Below are 14,381 nucleotides of genomic sequence, written 5' to 3'. Positions count from 1 at the left end.
TGATGCACGTCCAGCATAGGCTGGGCCAACCCAGGAGAGAGCGTTGCCTGTCTGAGTTGTCCTGTGTTAAGTCGAAATAACCGAGCCTTTATAATCTTGCTTTGCTCCACCATGGGATGTGAGCTTCATGAGGAAGGCCGCAACCTTGGGTGACAGGGTTCTGTGCAGCTGAGACAGACACTGAAGGGGCTGAACCTCTGGAGTTTCTCCCTGGACTGTCCCCCCTACAGATGGGCAGCGAGTAATTCACTTGAAGGGCCTCTGGGCAGGCTAACTTGACATCCACCATAGTCTGCCTACTAACTCTTTGACCTTAGGAATGTAATTAATCTCTGAGCCCCAGTTTTCATGCACATAAATGGGGCTAATATCATAAATATCTAACAGGGTTTTTAAAAAAAAAAAAAACTCTTATATTGAAAATTTCAAACATACACTAAACTTACACAAAAGTTATAAGCCTGCATAATGAACTTCCGTGTACCAGTCACCTGGCCAGTTATGAACTCATGGCCATTCTTTTTCCAACTGTACCCTACCTACTACCACTCCTGGATTGTTATGAAGTGGACATCAGATTCAGAAATATTGTGTTTTGTCCATTAACACATCATATGTATTTCTAGAAGATAAGGGCTTAAGAAAAACAAAAATAACCGCAGTTAGCCTACCACTGTTTTGGGCCGATTAAATGAGCTAATACAAGTAAAGCATCTGACACAGTGTTTGGCACATAATTTTAGCCAAATCAGAACACATCCTCTGTGGAGATGGTGCTTGGGAGAAGGGAAGAGGAGACAATTCTATCTAGTGTAAGGTTCAAATACATGGCATAGATACTACCCTCCTTCATCCTTTGCCCGTAACAGACATCACTATTCGATCACGGAGCTAGTGAGCAATGTGATGTTCCAGGCAACCACCGCCTATCAGTTGGATATGCTCATGAAATGAAACCAATGTGCCCACATTGTCCTCGTAGTCTGAACACACCCCTCTCAACTGGACCGATAGGTAACCCAGAGTCAGCCCTCCTGCCCCCTGGCTCGTCTGACAGCTGCCACCCCAACTGCATGGTTCAGGGATTGCTCTGGCTCTTGTGATTCTGTATAGAAGCTGCCCATAGGCCCCTCTTTGCCATTGCCAGTGGGGTGGTGGAGGGGAAAGAAGTGCTGCTCCGGCTTCAACTAGGAAAAACTGGTGAGAAGCAGCCCAGAGATCCTTGAGAACTGCTCAACCCTGACACGTCAACATCTGCCTCTGTAGCATCAATCTCTTTCACTGTTTGCTTTCTTCTGCTTCTTCCACGACTTTGCCAGATCCTCCTTGGGCTTGTTAAATGCTTATTCTTCGTCTCCTTCAGCCTTCCTCACTTCATCGCACTCTCTCTAGATAACTTAGGCATGTTTCCAGGAGGGGAAAGTGCTAGGCTAAAAGGAGCCAAAGATGTTGGGGGGTGTGTGTGTGTGTGTATGTGCGTGTATGTGAAATAACTTTTAACATGTGTACATGATTCCACAGTTCATACTACAGTTTCATGTGGATTTCTTCATTTCCGCCTCACACAGTGCTGTCAGATAGTTCTCATCTTTCTTATTTTATAGATATGGAAGCTGAGACCCAAAGGGGTTCATGATATTTTCCTCTATGTTAAACATCTTAAACATGAGGCTAAAAGGCAGTTTGAAAATCTTGGCTCTGAAAGACATTTGTGTTTCACAGTCCTGGGTGTGCTTTAAGCAGTGGAAACCTTTCTTCAAGTGAAGGTTTGTATTCAGGGTCATTATCTAAAATTCTGGGTGAACTGAGATGCAAGAGTATGGTGTTCTGTCTACCATTAGTGTGTGGTAGGGGAAAAAGGAAGGTTGGTTTATGGAATCTCTAGGACTTTGGGGAGCTCAGTTTAAAAACCACCATGTTATACAAGCAGACACAGGGTATAATTTTACTAGCCTTGGTTATAATTTTACTCCTGAGAGTTTTGATAGAATGTCTAGGGAATCACTGATTATGGGATTCTGTATTTTCAAACCCACATTCTACTCCTTAGAAATGTGAGACTTACTACTTGCTGGGAGCAGCTGTTAGGGTGAACGTGCTGGCTTCTGGGACCAGAGCGGAGCCAAGTTTAGACCTGCCAGATCTGCACTGACCTCATCGTGTCCAGCTTCAGCCAAGAGTGGAGTGAAGGAAAGGGGACTCCAAGTCTGCACTCTGAATAGCCTTGAACTAAGGCCATCACGCAAATAAGGCTGAGAATAATTGTGTTAGTAACAACAGCAATTCTTAAATATTTGCTCTCTCTGTGTTAAGCACCATGCAAAATACAATTAAATTCCTACAAAAATTGGAGGTAAGTATATTTTTATCTCAGTTTTACAAACTAGTAGGATGCTCAGGGCCAGCAAGAGATTAAGCTGGGATTCAAACCCAGGTTTCCCCAGCTCTAGTTCTCACACTCACTCCCTCATCCATCCTGACTCTTCCAGGTAATCCTTACCAAAGCCTTTGAGATGGGTATCTTTACCTCCATTTGCTCAAGGTCACCCATGTAGGAAGGGAAAGCATTTGAACACAAGTGCATCTGATTCCAAATCATGAGCTTGATTGCCTCCATTGAGGGGGATAGTGCCTTGAGCAGGATTTGTTGTACCCGCAGAAATTATACCCAAGGCTGGTAAAAAAGAGCACCCACCTTTTTTATAGGTACTCTGGTTTACCCCTTAAGTGTTGGCGAGACTAGTGTCTTTGTAGAAGCAGATGTAACCTCTGTTCTGCCATTTTTATTTAGGAAAGCAGTGTATGTATGTATGTAAAAACACACTGGATTAAGAAAAAGTTTTGTTTGTTTCTCTGTTTTTATAGACTAGCAATACAGGCAGTCCTTTGGCAAGATTGGACAATAGAAAAAGAAAGAAGGTAACCTTAACAATACTGAAAATGAAATGGGCGTAGAACTACAGCCAAACAAGGAGTATAAACAAGAAAATAATAAGAACAATATTACATCAATCAATTTGAAAACATAGATAAAATGGGCAATTTTCTCAAAAATTATAAATGATCCAGATTATCTTCAGAGGAAATAGAAAGTATGAATAAGTCCATGTTCGTTAAATAAATTGTACAGTAATAAAAAAAAAATCTTCCTACAAAAGCATTAGGCACAGATGGTTTTATGGATATCTTTTATCAAAATTTCAGTGAGTAGTTATTTGAGAAAACACAGAAAGGTGGAAAGTTTTCCAACTTATTAAACGATGCAAATTAACATTGATATCAAAATGGAAAAGGGCAGTAAAAGTAGAAGAATTAAAAGTCAATCTCATTTATGAATATAGATGAAGAAACTTAAATAAAATACTAACAAACCAATCCAGCAAAATGACAGTAGCAGCAACAATAGGAACAAGACCAAGAGCAATAAAACCACATCATGACCAAGTATACTTGATCTTAGGAATTCAAGGATGGTTTAATGTTGGAAAACCTATTAATGTAACTCATACTATTATCAGACCAAAGAAGAAAACCATATGCTCTTTAACATAGATGCAGAAAAAGGATCAGAGATATCTGGTTTCATACTCCCCTCCTCCTTTTGAAAGCAGCCTAAAACAACACAAAGAACAATAGACAGAAGTACAAACTTTATCTTTGATGAAAGTAAGAGACATCTGTAATCTTGAACCATACAAGTTTTACAGAATGTGGACTGAGTACAGTGAATAACTTAGCAGAGGAGAGGAAAGCCAGCTGCAGATGCCTGGGGAAGGAAGCTACACATGAAAAGCCAACAGGATTACTATATGTTATTTATAGAAACATACATATGTAGTATGTTTTTTCTTGATACAAATATATACATATGTAGGAAAGACATAAAAACACAGATGAGAAGGCAACACTCCAACAGTAGGATACTGGTGAGTTTGGAGGCATGAAAAGATGTGGTGGTGGAATGGGGAGTTTCTCATTTCTATTTGGAACGTTTTATTTCCTATGAAGCCAATATGACATAATAGTATTTGTTAAATTTGAGTGGTTAGTATTGGTATATTATTCCTTGTACTTATATAAATATTTGCAACAAGCCAAAGTAATTAATTTTAAAGTAACACACACTCACAGTAAAAACTCAATAAAGAAAGCACAAAGCTGAAAATAAAAATTTCCTGAATTTCTACCACCGATAGATAGGTCATATAGCCATTTATAGTATGTATACAAGGTAACAAAAACACTATATTTTGTGACATGCACGTCTCAATAAAAGAAATTGATATATAATTTAATTACATGTAACTTAGTGGTTAAAAGTTTAGGTTCTGTAATCAAACGGCCTGGGTTCAAAATGCATCTCTGTCACTTCCTAGATTTGATTCCTCTATGATCCTCAGTTTTCACCTCTGCAAAGTAGGAATATGATGGTATTTATTATTATATAAATTCAATAATCCAATAAAGCACATAGCCCAACACATAGTAGAACTTACGTTTTTAAATCTGTATTCATAAGTGAGATTGACCTATAAGAACTCAATGGAAGATAATAATCATTACTATTTTCATGCCAACTCATGCCATCTTAGGGGTAAAGTATAGTACAGATATTTTGTGAGAAAGTGGAGCTTTTACCAGTGTCTGGGCAGGGGAGTATGACAGAGCAGATTGAAGGGGTCCTTAATGTAGAGAAATCACAGTGCTTATTGGACTTGAGCCCTATGGATCAGCCGTCAGCTCTCAGTGGGGTCCAAGTTCTGGGGCTCAGTAAGCCAGAAGAATGCTGGTGACCTGCTATAGGACAACCATCCCTCACCCCATGATTGGTACTCCCCAGAGCAGGCTCTTGTGACCTACCAGGGGAGGCTGCATTTCTAAAAGGTGAGAGACAGGCTGGAGATGATCTCTGTAGAACCAGTCTTATTCACCTGCCACACATGGGGTAAAGTTCCTGAAGGCTTTAACACTGTATACCTGGCTTTGCTGGCATGCAAAACTGGTCTGCCTTCCTTGAATGGTGAGGTACTATAGATTGCACAGGAGAGTGAGGAGGGGGAAGAGGACCTGGTGCGTGTTCCCTGGAGGTCTCCAGTGCCTATTTTTTCCCTGGTAATGACATCGGAATCATGGTTTACTAGAGGTTCTTTCTTCTTCTGGCCTTCAGACTATCACTGTGTCTTAAGTACTCAGAAGTAGTGAGTGGCAAGTGCAATCTTGGGTCCTTGTGCCATGTCTGGAAAGAAGACAGCTCTTTGGCAAACTCCGGACCTGGCTTTTACGGTAAGGAAAGGATGTCATAGGTATTAAGATATTCAAGAATCTCACTCTAGAAAGAAGCTAGAACCCTTATGTTCCAGGTACTGACTACCCTGGGCATTGCAGGAACACTTTAAAACTTTCTAAACACATAAAATATCGATTCATTCTATTTAAAGGTGATCATGTTTTTAGTTCTAAGCTTCTTTATGCGGTTTAAATTTCTTTTATGTGTATTATTTCAATATACACACCTTCTGAAGAGGCAAGAGAAGGCATTAGTAGGTCTGTTTTACTCCCAGGGAAATGGACACACAGAGCAAGTTCATCCTTTGTCCAGGTACAGAAAGCTTGTGGCCAGGTTTGAGCCAGAGGCCCGACTCTTGCCTCAAATCTCCCTTTTCTGATAGTCTCTCTTATTCAGAGGATGCCTAATAATTTCTGAGCAGAGAAAGTGAGTACCGTCAATTCATATAGTTCCTTTTAGGAGACATCTTTATTAGGAACCCATGAACTCTTACACTACAAGTAATTCAAATGATTTTGGTTTCTTATTTCTATCATGAAAGATAAGAAGCCCAGTTATGGAAAGGAAGGCAACCAGAACCTACCTTTCCCCACACATCTGCAGAAATTGGTCCATCCCTAGCTTCTCAAGAGGCATACACAAAGGGTCTTAGTCTAGGATTTCACTGAATCTGTCCAGTTTCGTTACCTCCCCTGTTCCTTATCAGTGATGTGAAGTGGGAAGGGTCCAGCATGCCTGGGTTTGAATCCCAGCACTGCCATATCCTTGTTTATGGCCTTAAACAAGTTACTTATGCTCCTGGGACATCAGTTTACATCTTTAAAAAAACTAGATAATACCTTGTTCAGGGTTGAGGTGAGATTTAAAGATAATGGGTGGGTAGGGAGAAAAACCTCTCTCCCTCTCACTGCCCCTTTTGCCTTCTTCATATCTTCTGGAAATTTTACATTCTCAGTACAGAATCTTTTCCCTGCCTCTCCTTCTGCTTCCTTCATGAGGCCGGAATTTGATGAATTGAAGAATTCATCCATAAGGAACACTTTGATAAGCAACTTGGGATCGGGGGAAGGTGCGGAGAAGATTCCCCAAGGCATATGCCTCAAGGGCAACAGAGTTTCATTTTGGTCCCTGCTGGGATGAGTGGGATACCCAAGCTAAAGGCAGGAATGAGATTGCACGGGGTCACAGAGTGGTTTTGGAGAGGCCAACGCCATGGTCAAGTAGAGAGAGTAGAGAGACAAGGCAGTAGGCAGGAGAAAGGAACATATTACACAAAACTGGGATGTTGGGGAGAAGAACAGGGAATTTGTTCACGTTTCTTGTGTATGGGGAGTAATGTGAAGCTTTCCCTCCCATCTCCTTAGGGTGTCTTCAATAAAATATCCATTTACCGTTAATGTATTCTGCATCTGGATCTTGGGCAGGGGTCATCTGATGAAGTGCTAAGATGGGTGCGGTGAAAACCAAGGGCACCATGTCTGGCTTTCATCCAAGTACACGACAATACAGTAAGTGATCAGTAAATAGCGATGTTAATAGTAGCTATAGTTATACTTGCCTCCTGGCTCCTCTTTCTCTTCTACACTAAGATCTTTGAGAGCTCAAGGGAAGGCACCTGCTTAACTCACTTCTGGATTTGTACCATTGGCAGAATGCCTGGCCCAGAGCTGGGTTCCAATAAATATTCATTTTTGTGATTAATGAACTCATGTAATCTCTGTAACCAACCAAGTTTTATCCTGGGCTCTATTCTCTTCTTCCTCCACACTCTTCCATCTTCAGAAAGCTCTCACTTTCACCTAGTGGGGTTTCCACCCCTGCAAATCCATCTCTGGCTTCTTTCAGTTCCAGTCTTACATTTCTCATATTAGGTTAAGCCATTTGGAATTGAAAACATTTGAACATGTTTGTCTTACAAAAACAGCAATTTTGTAAGTTGTAAGCTAATATTCCTTGGATTTCCATTCAAATGGTGTCACCTTGAACATTATACAACACTACAACCTGAGCTCCTAGTCACCTCTCTGCCCATTGGCTGTTGCTCTTCCTGACACTGATTCGTAGAAAATGCTTTTAGGATGGGAAGGCAGGAATCACTCCACCCAAAAGCATCTTTTTACCAATGGGATCCAGCAAGTGTAAGTGACTTGCCCAAGATCATACAGTAAAATTGTAGCAGAGGTAGAAGGTAACCTCAGTCATCAGGCTCCTGTTCCAGTTCTAGGTCTGTCAAGTGCTGGGATTCCCCAGGTTCCCAAGGCTTAAATCCTCAGGTTCCTCTTCTCCCTCACTTTCTGGCCATATTTAATTAGCCACCAAGTCCAGGGAAGTCTTTGTTCCAAGTATCTTCTGTATTTACACAGACCTTCCCCAATCCATAGACGCCACATTAGTTCAGGCCAACCTCATCTCTCACTTGAATTCCTGCAGAAGAATTTCCTTGTCAGTGTTGTCTCTTGTTTTTCACATAGCACCTTCCTAAAGGCATACATGAAAATTTCAAAAACCAGCCAATATTTCTAAGTTTAATTGGTGTTTGGTCCCAGAGAGAAAAATACTTTCTAAAATTTAAAATAATACTGTATTGTTTAGAAACAATTTTTCATTACATATTTTCTATTATTTTTAATTTTGTGTTGAATAGTTTCAGACTTATAGAAAAAAATGTGAAAATAATAAAATGAATTCCTGTATACCTTCACTCTTATTTCCTCAAATGTTAGTATGTTCATATTTGCTTTATCTTTTTCTCTTTATGAACCACTTTCACTTTTATTATTTCTTTATGAGCCATTTTCAGAGTAAAATGTGGACGTGATGCTCCTTTACCCCTAAAATATATTAGTTTGCATTTTCTAAAGACAAGGACATTCTCTTACGTTACCACAGAAACATTATGAAAATCAGGAAATTGGCTAGCATTAGTATAGTAAAATTAAATATTCTACAGACCTTATTCAAAATTTTCCAATTGTTACTCTAATGTTTTTTATAGCAAAAAAATAAAAATTAAAATATAAATAAATAAATAAATAAATAATGTAAGTTTCTGATCCAGGATCCAAACAAAGATAGTTCATTGCATTTCATTGTCATGTTCTTTAGTCTCCTTTAATATGGAATATTTCCTCATTCTTTCTTTGCCTTTGATTAACCTTGACATCTTGACATTTTTTTTTTTTTGGAAGTTTCTCTTTTATTTATTTATTTATTTATTTTTTAAATTAATTAATTAATTAATTTATTTATGGCTGTGTTGGATCTTCGTTTCTGTGCGAGGGCTTTCTCTAGTTGTGGCAAGCGGGGGCCACTCTTCATCGTGGTGCGCGGGCCTCTCACTATCGTGGTCTCTCTTGTTGCGGAGCACAGGCTCCAGACGCGCAGGCTCAGTAGTTGTGGCTCATGGGCCTAGTTGCTCCGCGGCATGTGGGATCTTCCCAGACCAGGGCTCGAACCCATGTCCCCTGCATTGGCAGGCAGATTCTCAACCACTGCGCCACCAGGGAAGCCCAACCTTGACATTTTTAAAGAGTGGGCATTTATTTTTCAGAATGTCCCTCAATGTATTTGTTTAATACGTCCTCATGGTTTTTATTAGTTTCTTTAATTTTTAAAAGAGTTAATATTTGTAAATTGCTTAAAGCAGTGCGTGGCACTTAGCTCTAAATGAGTATTTGTTAACTACGAATATGTTTTCATCCTTTCCTCCATAACTGAATATACAGTTGACCAATTGAAGAAAAGAGGGTAACTTGGAATGAAATCTCTTCTGCTTTGGGAATGCCAAAGTAGGTCCATCTTTGTTTTAAGTGCTTCACTTTCCTGAAACCTGTGTTTCTTAGAACTAATATCAGCCTTTGCATTTCCCCCTTTTTGGCACTCAGTAGTATAACATGACAAAAGCAAAGTGAAATATACCAACAGGAGATCACGAAGATGTTGGTGCGCAGGTGAAGGTGCAAATGTTGCCCAAGCTGCAGGGTTGGTCCCTGGGCAGGGCCACCTTGTCCTGACGCTCGAGAATCCAAATGTGTTGTCCGGAAGGTGGTTAGTGTGTAGCAGAATGGACTAAAAATGTGAGTCCACCCTATACTGAGTTAATATGGGAACCAATGAAATATTTAATTTAATGCTCATCACAGAATAGGCTTTCACTATATATTTTTGGCTTGTGGAATTACCTAGTTACTCCTTCCTAGCGCAAACCCTGGGGGTCAGCAAGCTAGACTCCTCACGCCCTCATGTCCCTGCCTGTGGGTTTTCACTCCCATGGCCCCATCTGGATGCTTCCTCCCCCAGCTCACCTCTACCTGCCATCTCACCCTGCCGTTCTTATAGCCCAGAATAGTCCCATCTCTCCTGGATCCTTTTCTTCCCCACAGCTATCTTTTCCTTCTCAGACCCCTGCGGGATTTCCACTCTGTATCACTCAGTCTAGCACTAAACAAGAGACTGATTTTATTCTGCATTAGCTGTTCTCTTCCTCAAGGCTTATTCCCCTAAATGGGCTAGGGACTCTTTCAGGTAGGTATAATCGGAGGTAGATTTAAATTTTTTAAAAGTTGAACTTCCTTGGCACTTTTAACTTCAAGATATTATATTTAATGATGGAGTATGAATAAGGTTGTTTTTTCTTCCTCATTTCCTTAAACAGGGGCCCCATAAAAAGAGCCAGTATTTATTGAAAGATTACTTCCAACTACTTGCCAATTACTATGTTAAGTAATTTACGTGTATGATCTCATTTAATCCCTACAGGAACTCTTTGAGATGGCTACTGGCTACTGTTAATATTTCCATTTTACGAAGGAGGAAGCTGAGGCTCAGAGAGGTTAAGTAACTTGTTCAGGGTCACATTGCGATTAAGCGGTAGAGTCAGAATTTGATTCTAATCAGCCTCGCTTCAGAGCCTGTGCCCTTAGCCACTATGTTATTGTGTCTCCATCATCATCAAAAAGACAAAAGAGCATTTCTGATGGAAGCAGAGGAAAAATGGTAAGTTTATTTAGAATGAGCTAATATTTGCTGAATGCCTACTGGGTGCCGGACACTGTTAGACACTTTAATATGTATTATCTCAGATAATCTTCAGCATAATTGTAGAAGGGAAGTATTCTATTTCATGAATGAGGAAATCAAGGAACAGAGAGGTCAAGTGACTTACTCAAGGGAACACAGCGCAGAGGTGATAGACATTTCTGGTGCATTAAGCTAAGTCTAGTAACACAAAGTTCCAATCCTTTTTTCCTTGTCTTGCAACAATGCACCTGCTCTCAAATCGACTTTAACTCTACAGAGCAGTTATTCTTGCAGTGACTCCTTATTGCCTCATGGTGTCTTTTAGCTTCAGTGTCTCCTACAAGACCCTCCCAGGACAGGCTTCTGGGAGAGTCAGTGAGGGAAGCAGAAGGATGTATGTTCCTACCCTACCCTCTCCTCTGTCTGGTACTTCCCCGTGGAAGTCCAAGCTTAAGGTAGCCCACCGGGGCTCGCTGTAGACTTCCTGGAGGGTAATGCTCTGCTCAGAGGTGATAGAGAACTCTGTAGCCAGCCCAGCTGAGGTATTGGAGAAAGATCCATCACCCCTGAGTGATCGGTGACCCACAGGTACCGCTCGTGGAACCTAATGACCAGTCACTCAATTACAGGCTCAGTGACACGTTTATAAGGGTGAACTTCAGAGTGCTGTTAGGGAGCAGACCGATGCCCTATAGCTGTGCTTGCAGGGCAGAGCTCACCCAGCCCAAATGCCCCTGTGGACCCATTACCCAGTAATTAGGGGATTTTAAAGCAGGAAGCAAGGAGTTAAATTATTGCTTAGATTATTGCTTCACTTGTCACCTGGAAAGTGCTGCTTTGGAGAAAGAAGGAAAGAAGAAAGGATGGAGGAAAAAACAGAGAGAGAACAAGAGAGAAAACGAGGGAATGGGGGAGAGTGGAGGCTCTGGAAAATGGGGGTTTGAGATAAGTGCTCCATTCGTTTTTCCAATTGGCTACTATAACCAGAAGCTGCTAAGGAAGACCAATGAGGGATGCAGACAGGTCCGGAGTCTGGGACACCAGCTGTGGTTCCTCTGAGTTACTGTGCCAACAACATCTCTTTGGGCCAAGGTAGCTCACAGGGAAGATGAAGATAATTATATCGGTTATTAATTGTGTAGCAGGAGCTTTGCTAAGATCATCCACGCATCAGCTCATCTGAGCCTCTCCACCATGGACCAGGTGGATACCACTGTGGTCCCCACCCGTCAGATGAGGGCACTGGAGCACCTCTATATAACTAAGTAACGAAGCTGGGTGACCTGCCTGATGCCAAGGTCCAGGCTCTTGAGTTCCTGCCCAGGCAGCTCTGTGAGGTCTTCACAATCTTGGATGACACCAAACCTACCTCTTCTGCAGAGGCAAAGGATGCTTTGGACTGACTCTGCTTGCTCCAGATTTGCCTCTGCTTAGCTCAGTTCCACCCCTTCTTCTCTGCAGCAAAATTGGCCACTGTTAACTTTTAATATATGTGTGTGTGTGTGTGTGTGTAATTTTAAGTTGTATGATGAAAAATATTAAGCAGAAATCAGGTAGACACGTTTGTATAACAGACCTCTAGCCATGCACCCTTTGCTCTGCTTAAAAAATTATTAACTAGTGCCCAATCTTGTTTTTCTGTATCCTCCCTCCCTCCTGTATTATTTGAAGCAAATCCCAAATATTATTTCTTCTCTAAATGCTTCAGCATGTATCTCTATAATATACAGATTATTTCTTGAAAACGAGCAAAATACTTTGATCATATCCCAAAATATTAATAATAATTATTTATTATCCAATCTGTTCAAATTTCCCAATTTTATTATATAATTTTTGAAGTAATTTATTTGTTTGAATCAGGATCCAAATGTGGTGTATATATTGCAATTGGTTCATAGGTATTTTAAGTCTCTTTTGATCTACATTTTTTTCCCCTTTGAGATTTACTTGTTAAAAAAAACTGAATTGTTTGTCTTAAAGAATTCCCCATAGTCTGCATTTTGCTGTTTGCATTTTAGTGGTGTGGTTGAAATGTTCCTTTGGCCCTGGTATTTCCTGTAAATTAGAAGTTAGATCTAGAATTTTGATCAGGTTCAGGTTTTGGTTTTTGGCAAAAATACTTCATACTTCATGGTACAGTGTACTGTATGTTAGGAAGTCTGGTTGGCTCTTCTGATGGTAGCAACCACTGATGATCATTTTAATCAACAATAATTTTAATCCCATCATTCTTTTTCATTCATTTTCTGAATCACTTTTTAAAGAAAAGCTTCTTCTCATCAACTATTTGTCATCCTGAGATACAGTTTATATGGGAAAGACAAGTTAATGCTTGATTTCTTTATTTTCTGGTTTTCAAAATAATGAGTTGCTCCTCTAGTATTCGATGTAGGACACCAGTGAGCTTATTGTGTTATGACTATCATGTTGCATGCATGGATTTTAAAGAAGTATTTGATGGATTTCAATCCGTCACAGTTGTTCTTTTACTGAGATCAAAGTCTCCTGCGTTTGGCCTGTGGGCGACTCTTTAAGTTCACTTTTGAGTCCTTCTGACATGACCACATGGTTTTCGATAGCTTCTTCTTGTCTGGTTTGACAATATGTTCCAGGTTCATCTTGTAGGTTTTCTCTCCGAAATCTAGACAACCCTTTTGTTCTTTCAGTGGAAAATGACATTTAGACACCCACAATTTGGGTTTTGAGGTGTTCATTGTTACTGGTTCGCCACTGTTTCTAGGGCTTTTCAGTGGATACAGGTAGGACATAACATATTTCATTTTAAAGAGAAGATATATCTTGAGTTTTCATTGAAACTTCCAACTAAGAAATGACATCGTTTTTACTTACCTTCTTTGATCTTACATCTGCATTTCCTGTTTCTCCTGTAGAATAATGTTCCAGTTCCCAAAGACAAACACATTTATTTTATACCTACTGAACTGTCTCAGAGTAACGCTCCCACCAATGACATGATTATTGAACATAGTGTAAGTTTTTTTTTTATTTTTTTAAATTCATTTAGGCTGGGCATATCCCACAGGGGATGAACAGTCAGATTACTGTATCTTAAAATCACCCGACACACACACACACGCAAAAAAATTCACCCTACATATTTCTATCTGTGTGATTGTACCACCAGCTCAATACATAGATTTATTCACTTATTTAATTCGTTTATTTTTTAATAGTGATTGCCTTTATAAATTGTAATTATAAAATTACAATTTAATACATAAATAATACACATTAATCTATAAAATTAATTATAACATTATAATTACGTAAAATGTGTACATGGTTCCAAATCAGATCAACACAACAGAATGTTCTACACGATCCCTCAGAGTTCTCCAGAAGTATGAAGCTCCAGTTACCCACCGTGGAAACTTGCTGGAAAACACATACTTACTGGCTGCCCTTCCCCCCTGATCTCACTTTCTCATAGCCTTACTAGTTTTCTGGGATCACTTTCAAATAAACTATTTGTACTCAAATCTTTGTCTCCTAGTCTGCCTCTAGGGTAATCCAAATCAAAGCACACATTTTTCTCCACCTGACTTTTCACATAGAAATATATCCTGAAGGTTGATCAAGAAATATATCCTGAAGGTTGATCATGCCATTGTTCTGTAGATCAACATGGCTGCCGTTATTGAGGCTCCTTCCATGCCAGGGTTTTGCTGGCAGGGACTGGAGGAACTGAAGTCTGGGCAGTCTCACTGGAGGACACCCCACAGGAAGTCAGATTGTGGACCCTGATGCAGTTTTGGTGTCACAATGGACACCTATTCTTTGTAAGGTAGGGCAGTGGCTAAGAGACTTGCTTTTGGTGCCAGGTTGGTCTGGGTTTGGATCCTGACTCTGGCGGCTATTGCTGTTATGAGCTGGACAAGTCACTTCACGTCTCTGAGCCTTGGTTTCCTCATTGGTTCAATGAGCATAATGGTAGCACCTACCCTATGAGGTACGTTGATGTGGGGTACAAGAAGTAAAGTGTCTGGCACATGCACACTTTCTGTAGATGTTAGCTCTTATCATCGTCATCATCTTAAAATAAGTGACTGCT

General features: G+C 40.3%; 1 long non-coding RNA gene across 1 annotated transcript; it reads right to left on the bottom strand.

Moving 5' to 3' along the window:
* Nucleotides 1–401: 401 nt before the first annotated feature.
* LOC309613463 lies at nucleotides 402–13,298 on the bottom strand. The gene is made up of 2 exons (XR_014235739.1): nucleotides 8,802–13,298; nucleotides 402–8,442 (listed from the first exon to the last, which is right to left on the bottom strand). It is a non-coding gene; the product is annotated as an uncharacterized lncRNA (long non-coding RNA).
* Between the last annotated feature and the right edge of the window lie 1,083 nt (nucleotides 13,299–14,381).

The sequence above is a fragment of the Balaenoptera borealis genome (assembly GCF_965194805.1).
Source record: "Balaenoptera borealis genome assembly, chromosome: 16".
Lineage (NCBI taxonomy): Eukaryota > Metazoa > Chordata > Mammalia > Artiodactyla > Balaenopteridae > Balaenoptera > Balaenoptera borealis.
Note: the sequence above shows the minus strand (reverse complement) of the source record. Positions and strands in the feature narration are given on the sequence as shown.